The sequence below is a fragment of the Haliaeetus albicilla genome, chromosome 12 (assembly GCF_947461875.1).
Source record: "Haliaeetus albicilla chromosome 12, bHalAlb1.1, whole genome shotgun sequence".
NCBI classification, from domain to species: Eukaryota; Metazoa; Chordata; class Aves; order Accipitriformes; family Accipitridae; genus Haliaeetus; species Haliaeetus albicilla.
Genome location: NC_091494.1, coordinates 7,535,755 through 7,557,701, shown reverse-complemented (window position 1 = coordinate 7,557,701; position 21,947 = coordinate 7,535,755). Strand labels below are relative to the sequence as shown.

The 21,947-nt window shown below is 37.9% G+C and overlaps 1 protein-coding gene across 4 annotated transcripts in view; it reads left to right on the top strand.

The window, feature by feature from the left end:
- Positions 1–21,947, top strand: part of HMG20A (high mobility group 20A) — a 45,331-nt gene that overhangs the window by 874 nt on the left and 22,510 nt on the right. The window contains exons 2-3 of one of the 4 annotated variants that reach the window (XM_069797878.1): positions 1,479–1,596; positions 10,821–10,928. The exons of 1 other annotated variant lie outside the window; for it this stretch is intronic. The gene's annotated coding sequence lies outside the window, so the exon portion shown is untranslated. Of the gene's footprint in view, positions 1–910; positions 1,394–1,478; positions 1,597–10,820; positions 10,929–21,947 lie in introns of those variants that run through there. 2 more of the 4 variants (XM_069797877.1, XM_069797876.1) reach the window with 2 other exon arrangements.

The following is a 21,947-nucleotide window of genomic DNA, read 5'->3' as shown; positions in this document are numbered from 1 at the left end:
ATGTGGAGCTGAATAAGGAAAGAACCCCCAAATCCTCTTGTGAGCAAGAAAGCTTGGTGTAACTTGGTGTTAACTCAGTGGCATCTAGGAAAATGAGGAAAGGCAGGGCAGATGTAAGTGCTCTTTTTTACTTAGTAGAAAAAAGGAAAATCCTGTTCAAAGGGAAGGGGAGCTTCTGTCTTCTAGAGAAGTGGCCTCCAATTTTTTTTTAGCTGCACATGCCCCTCCTTAGCATGCACCCCCGATATATGTATATTTATTGATTTATCAATTATATACAGGTACTACTGTACAGATATATACATTGTAAAACAGAAGTTAGGATAAGATGTAGATAAAATAAACACTATTTTAAAATATTATTCATTAACATTACAAAAAATGTTTTCTTCCCACACCTCAGTGGATTGTCTTGCATGTGTGACCCAGTTTAGAGACCACTGTTCAGAGCACTTACGTTTCAAGATTTGATCAGGACTGCTCTCTTCTAAGCAAGTAGAAGCTGGGTGTTACATCAGTGCTAGTGCCACTGCAGGGGAAGCTTTTTCATTGGTTTACAGTTATTGCCTTTTTCAGCAGGTAAAGTCTTGTTAGATCTTTGAAAACAACATTCTTTTCTGTTGAAAGTAAGTTGTGTAGGTGGACTAAGCTTGGCTAGGGCCATGTAGTGACAGAACTGGGCACAATACTTTGGGGGAACCATGCTTTAGCAAGTTTATGTTATTCTGAAGTGATCATTCTTAATTTCATAAGAATATAAGCATAACCAGCTGCTGAAAACAAAGAATATATTTTCATGACTTTTTTTTTTAATCCATATGTGTAGGAACACAAATACCTGGCATTTGAAGATATCAGTGAAATGCTGTTTTATCTTTTTTGTTTTCTCGTACACCCACATTATATGCTTGTTAGAAGGGAAGAGATACTCAGCATTTCTAGAACTACACCAGTCACTGCCAAGTACTGTAACTTTGGAGTCCAGGAAGTTGAGGGAAAGTGATTAATTTTTTTTTTTTTGTCCTTAGAAATCTGGCATGTCTCAAAATAGAAGTTGGGATTACTAATTCTAAGGAGATCTAGGCTTAGAAATGGTGGCTAAAGCAGAGTATTCAGATTAGTCTTAAAATTCTTAAGTTAGCTTTTGTACAGGATACTAGCAGTTTTCACAATAGAAAACCTGAAGAGTGTGTGATCTGACCCCACTGTCTTGATTGCAAATTGAATATTTTTCTCTTTTGGTTGCTCGTGGCATGGCACATAGAGGTTAACGTGACAGGTGCACCTTTTATGGCTCAGAAAAGGGAGAAGAGAATCGTGGTTCTTACATTGATGTTTCTTTAGCACCTGAGAATAAGGTTCAACTCTTCTATGTGTACCTGCTTGTTAAGAGGTGACTATAACAAATTCTAGTACTTCACAATAAAGTGACCAAGAGGAGAGTGATTCTTACTGTTTTCCATCTTCTGTTCTTGCAGGACATCCTCCCTCAACAAGTCTAGGCTTCTGTGTCTGAAGGCCAGGGACTGCGCAGAGAACTGAGAAGACGTGCTGATTTCCCTGGTGCTGGTAGACTTCTGAATGAAAGCAGTGACTGTGAGCTGTGTTTTTGCTTTGTACCTGCACAAAGTTATTCTTATTATCAGAGCACAGGAATTGAGAAAATCATAAACTGATGTGTTCAAGTTAACTTTGTAAGCTTTCTTTGTTAGTGTGTCTGTTCATAATGTGTTTAAATAAAGGGTTGCTTAGTATCGAGGTGTGCCCAATTAGCAAGGTATACCTTCTCACCTGCCAAAGCAAGCTCAGCCTTCCATAGTAAGTGCTTCTCTTTGATTAAATAGGATTTGTTTTAGGGCCAGTTCTTGGATGAGATTTTTTTCAAGCTTCCCACTGACAGGGACAAAGGTTGCAGGCAAATTTGGAGCATGTTTCACTAAAACAAGTTGTTATAGGTTTCTGAATTCTTGCTGTACGTCCTGCCCTCTCTAGGCTGTGGTTGAAAAACTTAAGTACTCCCACTCACTGTTACTGAAGTGCCCACAGAACTGTGCTGATTTTCTTGAGTGTTGTGGCATGTGCTGTGAGAGACTGTTAGATGTTAGAGCACAGGTGAAGAGGCTGCACTTATAATAACGGGGATACTCTTCTGATAGTGATCTGTGAGAGAGAAGGGTAACTCAAGGGAACATGCATGTACTGTTTCGAGGACAGTAGGTGAATAAAGAAAGGTTTGTCTTTTTTCTTTTTGCTAGCTGTTCATGTACCCTAATAAAATGCCCTTTCTATCTATAATTTGATTGGCTTTGGAGAGTTCCCCAAACTAGCTTGCTTTCTGCATTCTTTTAAGCTTTTTATTTTTTTTACTTCCATGGTTTCTCTTAGAGAGGGGGAATATTTCTTGTGTTCATGGGAACTCTTAAACATCAGTTCTTGGTTAAGACATGAAGAGTGGTGGATAAAACCACTTCAACACTAAGTGTTCACTAGGTATGAATTTACTAAGAACAGTTTGTTTTCAGAAAACACTATTATTTTCCCCAGTGGATTTGTTCATGAAAGCAGCTAAGGGTAGTTGGTGTCTATTTGAAATATACAGTGCATGTAGTAACTAAAACTTTTATTAGTAATGTAGGTCAGTCTTCATTGGCAAGATCTGCAGTGTTGGCCATGTTGTATTGCTGTCTGTCTACAGAATGGGCTTTTTCCTGCTCCAGTGGCATAGTTGCTCTAGTGGTGTCAGTAGTGCAGCTGTTGGCTCAGATGGCAGCCATTAGTGTTTACTATGTCTAGTCTGATACTGGTCTTTGAGTTTTGAGAGCAAAACAACTGGATCTGAGTTTACACATGCACTGCTAGTGTTACTCCCAGTGGGACTGGTGAGATGGTAAGCAATTTAAAACAGACTAGTCTTGTAATAATCTCTTCCATAATGAGATTGTTGGGATGTATCTGTTAAAGCTTTTTGTATGCAAGTTAATCTCACAGAGGGTTAATTCTTATTAAAGGAATAACATGCATTGTTCATACCTATCTATGAGGGACAAGCCTGAGACTGACATTCTATTTCTGAAGGGTTACTTAATAACAGTTTGATAAGGACAGCTTTTGGTGAATTGCAGCTAGAGCTACTTTTGAATGACTGTGTTTATCTGGGAGAAATCTTCATTTTGTGTTACAGGGGAACAAAACCAATTACGGTGGAGTAACTGAATACTTCCATGTTCTAAGTTTACTAGGAAATCTTCCTTGTTCCTTGACTTTACTCTTGCAAATGCTGATGTGTTTTGAAGAAAACTTGTCTTTCAGAAATGACATTAAGAACATTACTGACTAGGTTTTTTTTTAATAGTAAATATGTTAAATGGAAGCTGTGCTAAGTTGTCTTCAAAGAGGCTTATTAATGAGTTTGATCCTAGAAACAACTGATCCTGCTGTCCTTTGCAGGAGACTAGGGCAATAGCTGACTTTGGCTGACTGATTTCAGTCTTTTGGACCGTACATCTTACACAGTGTACAATGAATAGCAAAATAAATGTTATACTTCACTGTTTCTGAAATTCTTATGACTTGGGTTGTTCGTACTGTTCTTCAGGTAAAAGGGAATCTAAGACTTTGGAATGTGTCTCTTGGGCGTTATGGCTGGGATAAGTAGAGGTGAGCAGCTGATACCCTTAGCCCGTAGCTCAAAAAATTGCGATAGCATGAAAATGGGAAGGGTTATTTTATTCAAAAGACTGAGTGGCATAAAGTTTTGTTACTATGATAAAAATGCGTGAGGTACGTAAGAGAATGAGGACAGTGAAAGTGTCAGTTATTAATTGAATTCAAGAGACTTAAGACTGGCGGAATTTATTTCTGAATGCTTTTTCCTTTTTTTTTTTTTTTGTCCTGCTAACTAGTGCAGAACACCGAGGATTTCTTGGCAGTTCAGTGAATTACCAGGGGAATGTCTACTTCTGTTTTACTGTTGTGTTCAAATATGAAAAGATAAATTCATAGCTTTAATTATACAGCAGTGTCTGAGGGATTGTTGCAGCCAAAAGAAACTCTCAACAAAGTGTTCTTAATTGCCCTTCAAAATATTTGTCATCTGTAGCACTTGCTAGGACTTTTAAGTGGTGGTATGTATGATTTACGATTTTTGCTTGGGGGTGTAATTCTGAAGGAGCTTGAGCCAGTGAATCTTTGCTGCTGTTGCCCTCTGATGCTAGCACTCATACATGTTTTTTGGCAAACTGTTTCGAAGAGCATATGAGATGAAAACTTTTTTATCTAGCTGGTAAATTAGTTCAAGGACTTGGACAAGTTGAAAACCAAACAGTTTGCATGAACACTAGTGTATGTGTGTGGGAGGTGAGTGTGGCTGGTTGTGAAGAAGACAGTAATAAGATGGGGAAGTGGTAAGGCCCATCTTTTAACTGTAACATAAAACTGTACAATGTATGCAATCAAGGGGGTCCTCAACCTTAGCTGCTCTGGAACCATACTGATACAATAAACAGTTGCTGAAAGGCCAGTTCTCTTCCTCCTGATGCTTATCTGATTATTCAGCAAGTTCAGGGAATGTTACTGTCAGTAAGGGGCATTGCTTTGCTTCCGCTTTAGCCCCCTGAACCAGCTCGCTGCGTTTGTGTGCACCACTTCTGGCTCAAGAGAAACAGACAAGGGGGTTGTGGGAGGAATAGGACAATCCCTTTAGGCGCCACTAGCTGTGATGTTAAATTAAACTGCACTGGGTAACTAGCTACTCAGATGGTACAACTGTTACCTGGTTTGTCCCTTGGATGTGGTAGATGTCCCAGCGACTGCAGAGAATGAGAAATATTTGGGGATTTTTTTAAATAGCAAGCTTAATGGATGACTAAGGAATGTTTTTTATTATTATGGTGGGACCTAAATGTGTACATAAGCCTGCAGTACAGTTGCTTGCTGTAGTTGGATGGGTTCTCAGTCTTAACCAAATGGTGGTTAAAGCAGGTCTGACTTAGCTGTGTCTGTTCTGTAATTCCTTTTATTTTGGGTAAGTGGTATGACATGAATTTATGTTTCTTGTGAATTTTTGTGTGTGTAACTCAAAGAAGCAATTTGTTTCTCTTGGAATTCCCTTGGTTGCTGTTTCAAAGCCTTGGACATAGGATGGTGTGTTGTTTTCTAACTTTGGAATACTCTTTGCTGAAAACTAGTAATTGACAAAGCATCAGTAATGCAAATGAACTTTTTTTTTTTTAAGAATGGACTGTCTTTGTCATTTGTGTAAGAATAGGCTAAGTAATGATCTCAGGCTTATGACTCTGGGGTGATAATTATATGTTGATCAAAGGTTGAATATCTGATGTAATGGGGTTAGTGTCCCATAGTAGGGTTCAAAATGTGCTGTGCCTGACCATATATGGAAAGTGTCAGTCTCCATAGTTGGAAAAGCAGTGGAGAGCTGTGGCAGAACAAGTTCTGGTAATAGTATGAGACTATACAACAGAGAAAACAGATCAACACCAAACCAAGTGCTGAAAACAGTAAGCTGTGAATCTTCATTCACACTTTTAAATCTGGAGTGAGTTAGCGTCACATTTCTGCCAAGTAGACTTGGGGGGTGGAGGGGAATGTTCCTGGTACAGGATAAATGGCACAGAAAGGTGAGGGAATGCAGCTTGGTGTACATTTTAGTTTTAAGTTTTTTGTTTTGTTTTTGTTTTTTACTGGTATTCTAAACCTTTTCCCTTGGTACAGTGCTCCTCTCATGTCCCACTTCCTCACAGCTTACTTTAAGAATAAGCATAATGTTCCTTGTTTGCATTTTCACTTATCCAGCGCATTGACAAAGAAATCTTCTGATACCCAAAGGGTAAAAAATTTAAGACTTATTGAAGAAAGATATTCCATTTAAAGCTACCATATCTTCAAATACACAAGCATCTTGTTGGAATATCTCATTAATCACAAATTCTATAAGATTTCTAGAGTGGATGAGCAAATCTTCAGAGTTTCCAAAAGTTCTGCACTATATAGGCATATTAGAAGGCTCTTATTTCTCCTTCAGGATGTATTTCTTAATGAGCAGGTTTTACATTAGTTCTTGCTGCTTGGATCTGAATGTTTGTAATTGTCTCAGCAAAGGAGGGCTTTAAAACAGGAGCTGGAGGTTTGTGATTCAAAATAGAGTACCAAGGCAGTGACAAACTGGGAGAAATTTGGAATACTTAGTGGAGGCAAAGTAGCATTAGAAGATTCATTGTTTCTGTTGGAGTTCAAACTTTGCCAATGCAAAATCAAATAATAACCACAGGAAAAAGATGTTCTTCATTTGTGCCTGGTTAGCAGTGTAGTTATGTAAAAAACATGGCATAGCAGTCTTTTTCAGTCCTGACCCTTAGCCAGTTACTATCGCGGGTAACCGTACTAAAATCTTTTGGAGCAGATTTCTGGCTCGGGGTGCATTTACTGCAGTATGCTTTAGCTGGTATTGCACATGACGCATGCTACTGATGAAAGGAAATTGAGATAACCGATATTTGACTAAATCCTCACTGTTTTGATATGTGGGAAGCATGACAGAATAGACTTCAACTACTCTTCTGCTGAGTTTAATTAAGATAAGATACTTGCTGCAATTCATGTAAGATATGAGGAGCCAGTGTAATAAGTATCCCTTGTTAGAATAAATTAATCAGAATTTGTGGAATTCAAGTTCTCTGTCCAGACTTATGGGAAAGAATCTCAGCTTTCATCAGGAGAATAAATGTTTAGCTTTAGATTGGAAAGAAAAAAAAACCCTGAAAATGTCAAGTCAGTTTATGAGATAATCCTGATTTTTTTTCTGGTAATCATAGTTCCTCCCATTTATGACTATTTTGGGGCCCTCAGTTACTGGAATAGTTTCAAATGTTCTTCATCTCTGACACCACTAGAATTTTTAGTGAGATAGCTGAATCGCAGGCTATAGGGTTATAGAAATGTAAGTTGCTAACTCTTGGCTGTGCTACTTGCATCCCTTTTTCTTCTGCCAGCTGCAATGCTGGTTGGATCCTTTCCTGGCCATTTCACCCTTTCATATGGCATAAACTAATCTGATAAATGAACTAAAAGCTATTCTGTTTCTTTAGCGTGATGAAACACATGACTTGTGCAGTGAACAGAGGTGCCAGGCTGAAGATGATGCTATACATAGTAGTTAAATAGACTTAGGCTGCCATAAAACTATAGCCTTAGGCAGTGGAGAGCTATTGTCTGCAACCTCTAGCACTTGGCTTATCTTCATGCGGGCAGATGACCTTTCTGAATGCTTCTCTTGAAGTCATGTGAAAACTACAAACGACTACTAGCAGAAGGAGTCCAAAAAGTTACCTTCAGTGATTGGGGGTGGCTCTCATAGCTTGATATGACCGCTTACCATGTATGGAAGTGGGAGTTTCCATATGCATTCTTTTTTAAATAAGCTCTGGTATTTATTTGAGCCCTCTGAGTCCTTTCAACTATGTATCTGAGCTGGTGGAAGATACCTAGCTTCCCATCTTCCCTGCCGTTGTCCCAAAGGGAAGAGTTAGAGAGTTAGAGCAGCTCTCTGAGAAGTCCAGTAAGCTGTGGAGATGGCCATAACCAGTGACAAAGAAGGGAGCAAGACCTTCCCATCTCTCTGGCAACAAGCTATTACTCTGTAACCTATCCTTAAATCTACCTTGTATCAAAATATGCAGAGCTTGAGAAAGAGGCCTGAAAATGGTACTCATCTAATGCCCAGCTTACTCCACTAGTATTTTGCCAGTTTCCGATTCGGCTTCATCAGTTGATGTTAGCGTATCAATCATGTGACATTATCAGGATTCTGTAAACTGTTCACTAACACCAAACACTTAATTGAAACGTGGAAGCACAAATCATATTCTTTTTTTTTAACTCTGAGTATAGGAAAAAAGGCAGAAGAAAGCTTCTGAATCATATTAGTTTGATCCCTGGCTTTTTAAATGTCAATTTAAAGTCACAAACAGTGCCTGATTCATCCTGCTTTCTGAAATTTGATGTCTTTGAACAAAATGGCATCAATTTAAAACTTCGTGGTTACTTGGCGAGAGGTAATGCGACAACTGCTTTTTCTATAGTTGTGGTTTACTAACCTCGTTTAGCTTTTTGTTTTTAAAGACTGTACCAAAGCAAACTAGACTTTATATCTGGTCACATTTAAACTAGTATACCTCAGGACAGGTATAGGCTGGGGAAGGCCTCCTTGGAAACAGTTACTTGAAGAGGTGTTGGAGGTGACTGGGTAATCCAGCTGTGAACATTAGCATTTAGTGAAGCTCTGACCAGTGGAGCCTTAGGTATAAGAACAGAGGAGTCTTAACAGGCAAGGTAGTAGTACATGTCTTCCGCAGCTGGCACTGCTACAGCTACTTTTGGAATTCAGAAAGGGTTGCCAGCACACTGGAAAAAGATCAGAGTCTGAACATGAGTTAAAGGCATATTTTCAGTCTCAAAAATGAATGCAGGTGCTGCATTTGTTTAACGTCTTGAAAGGATACATTTATCAAGTAACAACTTAATCAGAATTTATTGACATAGGTTCTTAGCTTATAGGGTCTAGCCTGCGAAAGCATAACAAAAATCTAAGTGACTGCTACAATAGGAAGTTGTACAAATTTACTGTGTATGTAACTACCGTGTGGGACAGCTGATCCAGTGACGCTTCTCTTACTGTCAGTCTTTAAAACAAGACTGGGTAACCATTATGTAGATTTGAATTCTTCTTTCTGTTTCTTTAACAGAGAGTAGGTGGCTATGCTAAATGGGTCAGGCTGGGTGATCATCCCCTCTGCCCTGTATATGTGGGTATACTGCAGCTTTACAGATGGGAAAGAAGCTTTTTTAGTTCTAGCTCAGGAAACTTCCTTGAAATTACAAAAATCTTGCAAGCATTTGTATTAGACTAACCAAAGTGGTCTTTGTCTTGACATAAGATGTGATTGTTCATCTGTTTACATTTGGATATAAAAAGCTGTAGAATTAGTAACTGCATGTTAAATTTAGACTGTAAGAGTTTATGTGAGTTGTTTTGAATGAGTAGTGATATGAAAATCATTCTACTATCAAAAATACTTTCCCTACTTGAGAAATCTTTTCTATTAATATTGTCTTAACCTTATAAAACCTTAATATTCATTACAAGTATGAAAAAATGTGAACTCTGTTATAGATGGCTTACTTGCATTTTCTCTATAGGAAAATTCTTTAAATGTTTGGGGTGGTTTTTAGGTAAGTTACTTGCATAATTTTATTGCCAATTGTGAAAACATACATTCTGTCCCAATGTCATTTCAACAAAGTATTTCTCAAGGGAACTGCAGAAAAGACATTTAATCGGAAGGGTTTGCAAAGCATGCAGAAAATAATGGATTACAAGAAACTTTCCAGCATGCTCCTAAAGTTTATGTTCTTGCATTTCTGTTATGTGGAAGAGTATTGTAAGTATTGATATGCAAATAAGCACACGCAAAGGGTTTAAATTTTTATAGTGAGGAAGAGTGGGAAGACAGGAGATTTCAAATGCATAGTAAAGGCTAGAAACTTAAAAAAAAACAAACAACCTAATTTCAGCTTTTATCTCAGTGTCTTTATATTATAGACTTCTGGCAATTATGTTTAGAAAAAAGGTTTTTCTTTATTGATGCACAATTCTTTATTCTCAAGTCTGAGGTCAGTAATGTTTGTCAGATAAGTGTCTGTAATGGCTTTTTACGGAGACATTTAAATAAAGCTATATAAATGTAGGAGCTTTACTGGTCTATAGCTCTGTTGCATGGTTGGGATTTTTCCTTGCAGCTTGTGTGAATGTGGATCCATGATGACCAATAGAAGACTCTGGGCAAGTGATGAGGCAGGATTGTGATAATGCAGCCTTGCAGTAATACGTTAACTGAAAGTTATCATGAAAAAGGTACACTAGTCTGTCATATACAGATAAATTTTACTCAAATGAGTTGTCAGTTTACAATAGGAAATTTATTTGTCATACCTCTGTTTTTGAGACCTCTAAGTGTCTCTAGTTCTGAACTTGCTTGGTAGCATCTCACTACTGCGGATGTATTTGTGTATACCAATGTAATTAAAAATACAGAAATTTGGGCAATTGGAGGTTTTTGCAGATCAGAGAAACAGTTTTTCTGGCATTTGCTGTGACTTTCTACTGCTAAATACCTTAGTGTTTAAAAGAAATGAAATGCAAAGTAATCACCCCAAACAAGCTGGACACTACATCAGGAAAAGGTGACAAGGAATTAGAATGGCAATTTATCTGAAGGAATAGAGAAGAAATGACAAATCAGTGAAATAGTTGACAAATCAGTTGATGTTTGGATGTTGAACATATAGGAGGGGTTGCAAGTGTATAGTGTTAAATACTGCAGTGACAAACCATGATTTGCAACTGGCTTGTTAAAACCCATGAGGAGATGGTGCCATGTGGGAAGAAGGTGATGGAGTTGAAAGAAATGGTATCAATGAGAGGATGTGGAGAGGTTGATAAGATAACATTTTTAAAGCCATAGTGAGAAATTAAGGCATCAGGTGCCAGTTTTCATTGTAAAAATGAATTTGTCTCTGTAAGTGATATTGCCTCTACAATCACTAGCTGAAGCTTATGTGCCTCTAGCCTTCATTTTAGAATTAAATGACCACTTTGAGGTTACAGTATCATCAAGCAGCTGATCCTTGAAGGAATCAAGACACCTGAATATTCCCTAGGTTCTTTCTTCCAGTGAGTTCTCTGGTGATTTTTTTCACTTGTCTCTGCCTCTGGTTTTTTTTTTTTTTACCTTTCTCTTATGCAGATAGACCTACCTTCAAACATAATAGCTCCCAGCCTCACTCTTGGTGGCAGTCACTCTGAAGTCTGAACTTCTATACTTGTAGTAAGGAGGAAGTACTTGGTTATTCAGGTAGGGCTTGCATATCGCTGTGAAGATGGCTGCATGCTACTAGTGGCATGAGCGTTTGTGAACCTTAATCAAGCTTTGGCACAGAATGTCTCTTCAATTTTTTATATAGTGGAGTCTCCATTTCTTTTCAGATTTAAACCCCTATTGTCATGCAAATATTAGTATATCCTCTGTGAGGCTAGAAATGGGAACTTAACCTTTTGCTTATACGCAATGAAGAGCTTGATGTTACGGTGTCTTGGTCCCTCAGTTGTCTGTCCCTATAATCTTGTGAAAATGTATGCAGTTCATTATGCTGTGTCCTCCACTTCAAGGACAGAATATATTGAACAAGTGGACTAATTAGTGGACTGGCAAGCACAGCAGCCCACAGCTAAGCTTTTCGTTTGAAGAAAAGAAAAAAGCTACTTAAAACTGCTACTGAATTAAACCTGCTTGAAATCACTGGAAGATGGGTTCTGTGTAGCGAGCCTGACACATAACTCTTCTCTGAAATGACAGTTTGCCATTGTTTTTTACAATTTGTTGAAATGGTTTGAATTGGGATAAATGCTGCTTGTTGTACTTGGAGTTGAGAGTAAATCTGAGCTTAATACAAAGGGTGAGGGAATCTTTGTATAGAGGCAGTATAATATTGGATGCCCAGCTCTAGCTTCAGTAATTGGAGAGAAGATCCTGGATTCCTTGCTAAGGTTTCTCTCGATAGATTTTTCTAGTTAATAGATGAATAAAGTGAAAGCTTTCCATCTCTGTTCTGGTGGTAGAGAGAAGAATTGTCTTTTTATTCTTGTGTCCCTCAAGCTTTGTCAGGACTGGGAGAGGTGTTGTCTGATACTCCTCTATTCCTGTGGCCATTTTAAGGAATGTTTTCAACTGCTTGTATGTCCTGTCTTCTATTTATCACTGTCTGTCCTGAGGATGAAAAGTGCTAATTTCTTCAGCTGTTGGTAGCCTTCCTAACAACAACAACAAAAAAAGCAGTGAGGGTGTTTGCTGGTTTACTTCTGTGTTGACCAGAAGCTTTGAGCCAGATGGTCTACCATGGTAGTGTCTGCCATAAAGATGACCATCATTTTGGTTTTGGGTAGGTGTTGGGACCAGATGACCTCCAGCAGTCCCTTCTAGTCTAAAGCAGTCGTTTGAGTCATTACATCTGAATGATATGAGAGATGTATTTCTTGATTTGTGGAAGTGGGATTAATTCAGTGTAGCAGAAAATGTGGACTTTTCTCACATTGTTTCCTTTTTCTTCCTCCACAACTGGGCAGGAAGGAACAGCCAGCAAAGAAAACGCGGTGACTAGACACGTCTTGCTCATTAATGCTTTGCTGGGTGGGTCATAGTCAGCAAAACTAGTTGGAATCTTGCAGGTTTTTTGTATGGTTATAAGATACTTAAGTATAAAATGCATGATTATCAGGTGATGTTAGGAAATGTTACTCAGCATACGCATTTTAAATAGGAATGCAAACAAGTTTGTGGTGATTAAGACATGGATACTTGAGTAGAGGGAAATTTCAGTGTGAAGTGGATGAATGTTTCTGCTTCTTGTTAATTGAACTGTAGCTGTAAATGAAATACACTTCAGTTGTCCAAAAAAATACAGTTTTTAAAGCTGGAATTTCAAACAGCCTTTCCTAATCAGCTCGATTAGTTGGTATAGTTTCAGATAATAGGCTTCTCCTTTTATTTGTCTTTTACATGCTAAACTCCAAGACCTAGGCATAATATGCCGCGCATGGGAGATATTAAGTATTGTCCAGTGCAGTAGTCCTCTATGGTCTCTCAGGACTCTCTATTTACACATTGCAACCTGCTCTTAGAAGTTTACTCATTGCTGTTACTTATCAGGTAGCAATATGAGAGATGACTAGCCTGTTTTGAGAGCTATGTACTCATTGCTGAAGAATCAGTGTGTGCTACTTATGGCAGCCAGGTAAGGGTTACTTAAGGGTTTCTTCTGGAGTGGATATTTTATCATGAAAAACAAAGCTCAGTTGAGATGTGAACTGAACCTGCTGGATTCTTTTAAGTGAGCTTACCATGGAGCTTCGGAATGCCATGGGCATATTTTGTCTACAGTTATACATAGATGACCCTTTCCAGAGGTCAGGAAACAGTTCCAGGGTGGGAATTAGCTGTTTTAGGAGACTGTTGAAGACCAGGAAAGCCAAGCTTCCATTACTGTAATAAATGTTTTAACTCAGGAAGTCCGTAAGCTCAAATGTGATTGTTAAAGTTTTCATAAAAGCTGAATACTTTCTGCTTTTAAAAAATGTAATGTTTAAAAAGCAATGTCATGCTTTTTTGCTTTTGTTCTGGGAGATGTGGGGAGGAGTAAAATACAGATGAGTGCTTTTTCAGAGGAGCCTTTTTTAAATGAAAAGGGAGTGCTGGTGACTGAAAAGAGAGTTGTCTAACTGAAAAGCCCCTGAGCTAACTTTTAGGATTAAATGTGGTAATGGATCCTCAGGTAATCTGTTTACTCACTTCTAAGAGGCTTCAAAAGGAAACCGAGGAAAGTAAGTTTCCTGAATTTGCAGCACTGTGCTTGCAATCCTGTTGTAAAATGTTTAGGCTCCACAAATCAAAAAAGAGAGGATTGCCTAAACTCGTGTGTTCTACCAGTTTGCTTTGTCTGTTTCTGATTAAGGCAATGAACTTCAGATTATGAGGTTATACTGAGGTGAAATCTATGTTGTAGCCCTTCTGAAAATACAAATATTTTTCTGTTTTCCCACTATTTAATGCTGTGTAAACCAGAGTGTTACTGACCTTTTGTCAAGGATCATGCAGACTTTAGTTCTTATTTCTTTGCAGTAAGCATTGCATAATGTGCATTTGAGTCAGATTCTCACGACGACTCCTAGATGTCTGAAACCACCTAATGACTAACAGTTAGTTGAGATGTCCAAAATAAGAGTTAAGATTGGTAGTATTTTAAAGACTGTTTCTGAAGTTTGGTTGCATTTTTAGCTCTTAGAGATTTCCTATATGGCCTTCTTTAAACCAGCTATGCATCTTTACCCATATATAGGGGTGTTGCGATAATATTTATTCTTTAGCTCAGAGGAACCATATTTAATTAACAAATATATATAGAAATGAAATCATCAATGTAAATGTAAAAGCAGTATAAATCTTTGCTGTTTGCTAAATATGGTAAATACTCAAACCTGAATGCCAAATATCTTTCAGAGCATTTATAACTAAACATGAATTTGGAATCCTTTCAAACATAAATGGTTGAGACTTTGTATGTTCCACGTGAGACCTCCATCCTCGTGTCTGTTCAGTCTTCAGCCTATTTGAAAAGATTTACATTCTCTTTCAGGACTAAATTTATTGTGTACGTAGATCAACTATTTTGCACAGCTTGTGCACGTTTCCCATCTGCAGTTCCTTGTTTCCAGCATTCGAGGAGCAGCTGTGGAAGAGGAAGTTGGAAGAACAGATTATTATAGGTCTTAGCCACACTTTTCCCAGGTTCTTGTTTGCTATTTGGCTCCAGACTCTAGGTGGTGATGCTCTGTTCTTGGTCACTATTTTCCCCTGGTTTCTTTTGACTTCTTGCCTATGATACGGCAGGATAGGCACAAAGAAGAGATTGCAGAATCCGTAAAAAAGACGACGGGAAGAAGTTAGCCACTGTCCTCACAGCAATTTGTTTGGGCTACTGGAAGTGGCTTGGGGAACAGATGAAATATTGCAAATGTTTACCTGTTGTTTTGAGCACTCAGCCTAGGATATTTAGGCATGCTGCTGGCATGGCTTCTTTCTTTTCAATCCTACTTGCTGCAAAATTAAGTATTTTTGTTATGTATGCCACAGGTGTTCCAGAAATGTGCTCTCTGCCTGCCTCTTTTCATACCTCACATGCAACTCTCGATGACTGATTTATTGCTTAAAACTGGGGAGCAGTCAGACTATTCCATATTCCAGTAGGCTTATGCTGTTGTTGTTTTCCCTTTTTTTCCGTTCATGATGCTAAATACCATAATTTCTGTTGCCTTTGGAGGATGAAGATCAGGATAAGTAAAGCTTTATTCTAACTTGTCTACGTTCTGCTGTTGATATAAGTTAATATTATGGAGCCGTGGAAGTATCTGGGTTCTTGTATGATTTTAAAATTTCTGTGTGCTTTCCTTTCTGCTGGTGACAGGGGAAGCCTGGTATGTGCCTAGTAAGAGCATATAGTTTCAGTCTTCCCAAATTTCCCTAAAATTTTTAATTCATGTTCTGGGTGTAGTCTTTCCCTATAGTATTTATCTTTATACATTTCATCTTTGGCCTCAGACAACTTTAAAATCTTGTTAGCACTGGTCAAAGGAGCTGTCTGCTGCTCTAGGAGAGAGGATGTTTTGGCAGGTTTGTGCTGTCATTTCTATTTCTGTTTCTTCTCTTTTCATGAAACCAGACAAGGTTTTGTAACCAGTGTCTGCTGATATCTTGATACTTGCTTGAACATCATATCTGTTCTTTTGTGCTTGTTTTCCTTATTCATTTTCCCATCAGTATGTTTCTGAGGTCCATACAGTTTTTATCCTGTGATGCCAATGATATGATGTATGCGAAACAATCCCAAAATAAAGACTGTTAGAAGAGCCTTGGCTGAAAAGGGATTCTGGTGCACTTCATGCAATATATACCCAAACTTTCATTTCTGATACATATTAATCTATTACCAGAGAGCTTTAAGAACAGAAACAAACAGTCCAATCCAGATCTTCACTATTCTTGGTATGAGAAAGAATTTGGTAGTATCAGTTCTGTTGATCTTTTAAAGGGAAAGAAATAGCAGATCAGAGTGCACATTTATATACCTGTTATTTTTGCACAACTAAGGCTATCTAAAAATTATGATTTCTTCTAAATGACAGGCTTTTGATTGCTCAACCTCAATTGTTTTATGTTGGAATAGTGCAAGGTAACAGCAAGAAAATGAGAGCAAAAAATGCATATGTCGTATTTTTTCTAAAGATGGGTCTTTTCTGAAAACAGGCAGAATTAGTTGCCTGTTTTGTGTGAGAATCACTGACTCTTCCCACACTTCATTTCCTCTAACCTTTGTCCCTGTAGCCATATCAGTGCGTTTAAAATATCCAGTTCCATGCTGTCTTTGTGGCTCTTGAGGTCAGAGTAGATGCTTTTGTATTGGGTCATGAAGCCTGTGGTGAGTCATTCTTTTAAGTATATACTCAATCCCTTTTTCAGTATGTTCTCACATCCAAAGTATTCAACCCCATATTCTGTAAAATGGTCAGTAATGACTTGTTTGGTGGGTATGTGCATGAGAAATTCCAATCTGTATTCCTCTGTGGCAGCAGCTAGAATTTCTTCTCCCAGACTTTAAATGAGCTAGGAGTTATATACTGTACTTCCCTTACAACTTTTGTGATGAGTAAGGCTTTGAGAGAGAGCAGAAGTGCTAAAATCGCTTTAAAACAATGTCTTAATCTCAGCAGGTGTATCCACTCTTCGATTATTTTATTTTCAAATAAGTAACTTTTCATTCCACTGGCCAGTCACAATCAGGATTCCCTGACATTCATAGTTATCACTAGTTCAGAATACTTGCTTGGTATTTTAAATCAAAGTAGTCCTCAAGTATTAATTAATAGTGTTTCTTGTTTCACTTGTGTGATGCTGGTAAATGTTAGAGCTGTGCAAACACCATAAAAAAACTTCAGTCTGTTAATTTACATTTTTTAATAATCTGCTTTGCTCATGGCGCTTTTCTGTTTACATTCCACAAACAGTGAAATGATTGAGTCTTACTGACATAAATGATCAGAGGAACTAAACTTTAATTTTGAAGGAAAGTAACTGTTTGCTTACTCATGGGGAAGCTAACAGGATCTGGTAAAGTCTTGGATGATCACTGTGGTTTCAGAGAAGTGTCTGTGTTCCAGGCGTGGTTTGTGTCTGTTACATAGTTGGTGGTTGTGGGTTTTTTATGGATTATTCCTTTTGCCTTGTTAATGTAAAAGTAGCTATTGGAAAACTTTGTCCTGTGAAATACAAGGTCCTCAGATCCTAGAGAAATTTTCAAATGATGGACTAGGTGAAGAGGTAGACTAAATTGCCTATAGTAACTGGAAATTCAGAGGAGATTTTTATGGACAAATTACAACAGCCAGTGCCATCCCTGGTAGCCAAATACTGAACTTACCTTAGGTAGAGTGATTAAAATAAAAAATTGTCAAGATTCATTTCAATACTTATTTTTAATGATCTGAATGGTTTTTATTTTCTCATGTGAGATCTATAACTTGAGGATTAAATTAAGTTTGCAGAGTTGTGTACGTTAGTGATATTATTTTAAATAGCTAGTGATACTATCATTAAGGAAGTTAATTTAGGGTAAAATTAACTATCCCAATCCATAGATGCTTAATACTTGCAATGAAGGGCTGGATAACAAAGCCTTCCCTCTGGATACCTGTACCACAGTTACCGATTTTAGCTATCTAGGGGTGGATAGCACAACTAATTGTACAGTCATCTCATTGTGGGGTTTTGTTTTCCCTTGAGTGATGTAAAAAGCTTGTTTATTGCTGATGCAAAATTTCTTTCATGTATTTGAAGGGAGAGGGGATTCAATGTTGAGCTGTTCTTGCTTTTGTCTGGAGAGTTGAGTATATACCTTTCCTGTGTGAATAAGGGCTTAAATTCCAGGAAACAGGAGGATTTTATATATATGAGATGTCTTGTATATGCCCCATCCTAATGCATTTCTATAAATAAGAGCAGAATATAGAATTGAACACTTGTGGTTTTTAAAAATACATTTTTGCAGATGTTTGGCAGCTGTTACTAAGGTTTGAGTATTACTAGCTTTGATAGCATTTGCCACAAAGATCCAAATAAACTAAGCATAAAACTAAGCTTTGCATCTTTCCCTTCTTTCATTAAGCTGCTTGGAATTGCAATGGAACTCTGAATTTTTTCCCTGCAAGTCTTTATTTTGGTCTCTAGTGTTGCTTTGTTTTTACTGGCAAGAAGTAAAAATAAAAGCAGTTGGCTGTTCTCTGGTATGTGCTTTCTGGTCTGACAGAAAAACCTTCATCCCATTAGGTTTGGCTTGCAATTTTCCTAAAGTCACAAAGACCTTTGTCTAATGAGTTGCCTGTAGGGAAAAAGTAAAATCTGATTTTTGCAGTCAAGGATGTTGGATAATATGCTTCTGCTCCAGCCTGATGGAAGAGAATGCTGCTGTCAAGAGAGAATCTGAACTTCCTCTGACAGGTCCAAAAGCATTGTGGTTTTAATTGTATGTATGTACTTGCTTCAGTTTTCTTTCTGATCTTCTGGCTTCATGTGGACAGGCAGAGGAAGTGATGATCCTACGGGTTTTTCTCTCAATAAATCATCTGAGTTTAAATTATTTACATTATGAACTGTTCAGATTCTGATGCTTAGATAAGGAATACTATGGTTCTGTGACGTAGCAGAAGATTTTTTTTTTTTAATCTATTATTCTCTGAATGGTAAGGTTTCGAGCTGGCAAAGAAGGATGAGAGGCTTCAGGAATAGGAAATATGGGAGAAAAATCTTCCACTCAGCAGTAACATTTCTAAAACTAGAGCTAGCAATGAGGTAATTGGAACTCCTGCAGCGTTTTCTAATCAGGCTGTAAGTTGGATTTCTGATGCTGACTTCATATTTAAATATGCATATGCATTTATAACCTTACCTTTTAATTGTATGGCTAAATAGTTTAGTAAGTCTTTATTTTTTTCTTATTTTTTTTCCTTCAGATTTCAATGATTACATCATATCAGATAAAGACAACATTGCTAAGGACTTTTTTCACCCTTCTTTTCCAGTGTTCAGGCCCCCTTAAGACTCCGTGCAGCCTTGGAATGAGTAAGAAGTCAGTCTGCATTTGACAGTGACTTATTGCATGACCAGACCCGCACAGACACTGTAAAGTCCAGCCTCATTTCACATGTTATGAATTGCTTTACACAAGCAAAGCAAGTTACGTTTTGTGGAAGCAATGAATGTTTTGGAGAGTGTACAGTAATTGCTTTGCTTTGAGTCTGGAAGAGACTGTTTCTTCATCTGGGGTGAGCCGTGAGACAGCAGTGCACAGTGTTAGAGAAGAACAGCTGCTTTTAGCTTGCATTGTTGTAACAGCCTGGCCATGAACATGTTCTACTCTGACTCTAGTTGTCTCCTTTGAAAAATAAGAATGCAGATGTGCTACATTGAGGTGGTCTGCTAGATAAAATTGATTGCACATTTTAAGTGGCATCTTTGCTGTTTGAGTAGAATGATCTGATTCTCTGAAGAAAAGGTTGGCTGTGACAAATTTTAGCCTTCATTTATTGCATGCATAAAAGGCTCTTAAAAAAAATCTTGGGCTTTAGATGATGCATCACCCATGAGTTTAGGTCTGCTGCCCTATAATAGCCTTGTTAACAATGCAACCATAGTAATGATGCTATGGAAAAAATCAGTCATTTTGTCTAGCCCCTATCATGGATTTGTTCTCACCCTGATTTTACAGCTACATTCTTTTAGCTTTTCTGTTGTACAGAGGTGACTAGAAATTAGATCATATGATAGCTTTCAGTCTATGCAAAGTGCAACTCAGCTCCTTCATCTTTTCTGCTGGAATAACATTACAATTATATGGCATGACCTACAAAAGTTAATGTGAGAAGAAATTAAGAAAGTTTATTTAAACTGTAGTTCTGGTTTTGAAAGTTACTTGATCACCTACTGTTTGATTCTTCCCTGTATATTGATGTGTGTAGTAGCACTTAGAACTTCATGCTGTGTAAATTCTTCTGTCATTTCCCAAGTAATACTGTCAAACCATGTCAATATACTCTGTAGTATTAAGTATGATCTCTCATTGCATGCAGGTGAAGTGTCCAGCTAGAAAATTTAAACTGAAAGTTACAGAATACTGTTGTAGAATTTCTGCACCATGAGGCCTTTGTTTTCCCTGAGAGATGAGGGAAAGAAAAAGATAAGTTAGGCCAGATTTTTGATGTCTTAGGATAATGTATAATCTTCTTTAGGTTCTTAAAGAGGTTTAACTGATGCTAGTATAGATGACTACTGGATCTTTGAAAATCTTATCCATGTTTAAACATTGGGAGCGTGGAATGGTAGGAAACTTGTTCTTTGCTGGTATTTTTCTTGGTCTCATCTTGGATTTTTGCACATATAATGCTGCTTTGTTCTCTGGAGCTCAGGCTTCCACTTTTCCTTGATCCTTGTACTTGCTTTTTTTGCTTTTGGTTTTTTATCCTTTTAAAATATTGTTTGGTAGTGCACTCCAAACCAGACATCCAAAAAACTCTTCCAGCCTCTGTAGTTCAGGTTGTTACTGCTGTTCCACAACTGAACACTATTATGCTGGATGTAAGAAATACAAGGAAAAAAAAACCCAAAAGAACCCAACAAACCAAATCTCAGGTTCCTGTGGAGTTTGCACTTGGGAGTAAAATCAGTGCACAGGAGAGCCTGGAGTGTTTGGAACTAAGGTAAAGTCAGAAAAAAATGTGTTGCTGACTGTATCGGCTTATCCATGGTAGAGTGGGAGGTACATGTCTGCTGCTGGCATTCTGAGAACAGTGTTTCTGGTTGAGCAGTGTTGTGCTTAAAATGGAAGCAGAGTCCCTATGGAAACTCCAAGTGGTGGTATGATTGAGCATTACAGTTTTTGTTTGGCTGTAGTCTTTGCTCCACCCTGCAAAAGTTGTAAAGGGAATATATTTGAGCATATGCTGGATCTTGCAGAACTGATCTATCCCAAAATAAATCATGGTTCTTCAAGCACTTTATCAAATGTTGCTGTTAATAAATAAATCAGTCTTTGTATTCCTGCTTAGCTGGTTTCTTCCTTGAGCTGATACAATTAGTAATGTGGCAGTACAGTGAACTCAGAGCTGCTCTAGGTTGAATTAGTTTTATTTGGAGGTGGTGCTTACTTGTAGTGGTTGTAAACGTTTAGCGTTTAACATCAATTTCAGTTTTATTTTTGCATTTGGGTAGACATAGTTAAAAAATGAAAATAGGATATATGTGTTAGCCATTAAAAAAACAAGTGTACATAATGTCTTGTGCCTTAAATTTAGTCAAATGTGTTTCATTAGGCGCTTTAGCCAGAGTTTAAATTAACAAAGCTGCACAAATATTCAGAACAAATCTAGATGGGACTTGCCAACTGTCCTTTTCAAGTCCTGCGAATTCTGTAAAGGCTTAAGTTTGAGAAGCAGCAAGTCCCTTCCCATTACTGTTCTATTTCTCAGATTTTTGTTTTGCCCATTTTGTTACAGCCATGAAATGAATATGTAGCTCTGCAGTGGGGTTGAAACTAGTGGATAGTGGCTTTGGACCAAATGCATGGGACAGTTATCTATGAGAAAAGTGACTGAAAGACTTGTGTGTAGGTTCCCATCCGTTCTCAGTGAGCTTTTGGGGAACTGTATTTTTTTGCTTTCTGGAATAGATTAGAAGCCATTGCAAATTCACGGATGTTAATTTGCTTTAGGATATGGCTCAGTATCAACTGAAAGAGTTAGTATCTAAAGCATATGGGTTAAAGAAAAAGAAAGAAAAAATTAAAGAATGATGTGTGTGTTCTCCCAGCTTCCTGTGTTTGTGTTCTGCTTATATGTTGTTAAGGTTGATGTCCAGCTGCCTCCTCACAGTTTGAAAGCAAGCTTAGACTCTGCTGCTGCTGACTAGGTCCAGATGTGAACAGACATACTGGGACCTGGTGAGAAAGTCACAGTGGGCATGAGGGACAGAAGCACTTGGTAATGGTGTGTTCAGATGCAGAGGATGTGTATTCTTTTAAGGCATGTGTGGGGGTGCCAAGTGCCAGTAAATTGATGTGGTAAGGCTGAGAAGAGGTCCTTGACCCCAAGAAGGCTGCTTGAGGTGCCTGGACAACAAAGCAAGCTATTTTTTTTTTTTTTTTCAGACATGCATAAAGCTTTTCATCTATATACATATTAAAAAAAAAAAAAAAGATTTGCAAGGTTTTAGTCTAAT